Source organism: Sciurus carolinensis, chromosome 14 (assembly GCF_902686445.1).
Source record: "Sciurus carolinensis chromosome 14, mSciCar1.2, whole genome shotgun sequence".
Classification (NCBI taxonomy): domain Eukaryota; kingdom Metazoa; phylum Chordata; class Mammalia; order Rodentia; family Sciuridae; genus Sciurus; species Sciurus carolinensis.
Genome location: NC_062226.1, coordinates 65,135,602 through 65,138,106, shown reverse-complemented (window position 1 = coordinate 65,138,106; position 2,505 = coordinate 65,135,602).

Here is a 2,505-nt window from a genome sequence, read left to right as displayed (position 1 = left end):
TACCTGAAAGGAAGAAGATCAAAGGAGTATGTGGGAAAAACCTTTGTTAACAATAAAGGGGGCTGCATGGAAAATAGGAATGGGTCAGCTGTCCCAGTCCCTCAGGGACTGTCCTAGTTGTCTGATCTGTTTGCCAGGAATCTTTGTGTCCCAAGAAGACTGTCTGATGACTGAACATATCATACACCTCATACTTCTTGTAGGACTGGCTTTTCAAATGTTTAAAACGGTGGCTATGGTGAATAGCATATAAATCCACTTAAAAGCATTACTGAATCATACTATTTCTGAATCAACAGTACTTTTCTGATTCTTTCATATAGAAACAGGTCTGTGGAAATTTAGGTAATAATTTTTTCCCCTGTAGTAATTTCCAGTTGGTTGTCTGTCTTGGTAATGAGAATAATCTGGAAGGTACTGAGAATTTTGAACATCATGGTATGAACATTGTCTGCCTATGTTGGAGAGGGTTAGGAGAAGGAAGGGGTAATACTGCAGGTCAGCTCAGTTTTTGAGCCATTCTCAATCATCAAAGGGAAGGAGTTCCAGTTGACATCGTTGATCTGACAGTAAAATGTCCAGATTGACTGCTTTGAGATAAGTGCTGCTTCCTCCACTCGGGTGTTTTTCTTTAAGCAGCTGACTTCTAAGGTGGCATGTGTTCCTGTCGGCTTTGACTCACATGTACCACTCACTGCCTTATGGATTTTAAAACACTTCCATAAACATGATCTCATATTGTTTGCACAGACACTGCTAAGTTCAGGCTTAAAAAAAATTATGAGACTTAAGGTTGTACAATTAGTGGAGAAAGTGTAGCATGACATTAAATTTTGGGTTCCAATAGCTCTGAACCATTGCATATTAATGTCACTAGCAAGTCATACCTTGGTGACCTTTCAAATGAGTATCCTTTAAAAGTCTGTTCAATAACTATTTAGAGATGGAAAGATGAACACTGAGAAAAGGGTAAAAAGGACAGCATCCTAATGTTTTATGTTTTTTTTTTGGGGGGGAAATATACTTGACTGAAATATTCCCCCTGGAAATTATGTTAGGATTTTTTTTTAATGTGACTGTTAACTCAAACAGGATTAAGCAAAAAGAGGCATTTGTATGATGGGATGGAATCCTACGTAGCCATTCAATCTGTGATGCACAGATAATTTAAGAATATGTAGGGGACATCTTGGACCAGATGACATTTTTGCTGGATCCCCATGGTACCCTGTTCACAACTCACTCAGTGTAACTGCATTTATTCCACAGTGTTTTACCTGCTGGATTTTAAGGTCCTGCAAGGGTCCATATTGTATTTGTCTCTTTACCCCCAGGGCCTTGGCAGTGTTGGCACATGGTATGGTGTGGGAATGGGATGCCCTCAAGAATAATTCTAGTTTCAATATTTGACACATTGACTTGGCAAAACCCTCCCAAAAGAATCCAAGACTTAGAATTTCATTTCTCCCCTACCTCCATGGCAGTCTGCATGAAAGAGCCATCTCTGATAGTCTTGGAGATAAAAACTTTTTCAAACTAGTTGTGTTAGTCACTTTTCATCACTGTGACAGATACCTGAGAGAAACAACTTAGAGGAGGAAAGATTTATTTTGACTCATGATTTCAGAGATTTTACTCCATGATCAGCTAGTCAAGGCAGAAACTTCATGGCAGAAGGAAACCTGCTAAGCTCATGGCAGCTGGGAAGCAGAGAAAAAGGTAGGGGCCCAGGACCAGATATAGTCCCCAGGGGCATGCCCCCATAACCTGCTTCCTCCAACCATGGTCCATCTGTCCCCAGTTTCCACACCTCCCAGTAGTCCACTCAGCCATCAATGGATTTATCCACTGATGAGGTCAGAGCCCTCATGATCTAATCACCCCCAAACCCCCCACTTCCAAACTTTGCTATTCTATGGACCAAGCCTTTAATAAACGAGACTTTGGAGGACATTCCAGATTAAAACCATGACACTGATGAAGAGTTTGGTGCTGTGTGATCCTGTGCCACAGCCCACTCATCTTCCCACACCCAGATTTCCAAAAGCTGAGAACTTGGGAGGGCTGTAAAGTGAGTGCAGGTAAAAGCAGGGGCTGCACTGAGCTCTGAGGTATGAGCAGGGCATGGTGAGATGGGTGAGGGCACAGAGTTGAGCTTGTTTTTTTGATTGCCTGAATGCTACTTGCACCATACTGAGAAGCCTGACCCTGAGCCACTCACACCTGTGGAATCTTGGTCACCAAAACCTGTCTGTCCTAAAGGGCCAGCACAGTTTGCTCCACTCCTTGGTGCTGACCTCACTTGAACATTAAATCAAATTCCAGTTTAATGGAGCTCTTGCTGGGAAACCAAGTATCTGACCTCTCCAAGGAGGAGCTTGTTTTGTTCTTCCCAAACTATAGGATGCTCCTTGTGCCCTTTAGGTTATCCTTTCCAGTAGGAAAGTGGCTTCCACCCCCCTCCCCTCCACGCATGCTCCCTTGAAAATGCACTCAGCTCAGCAG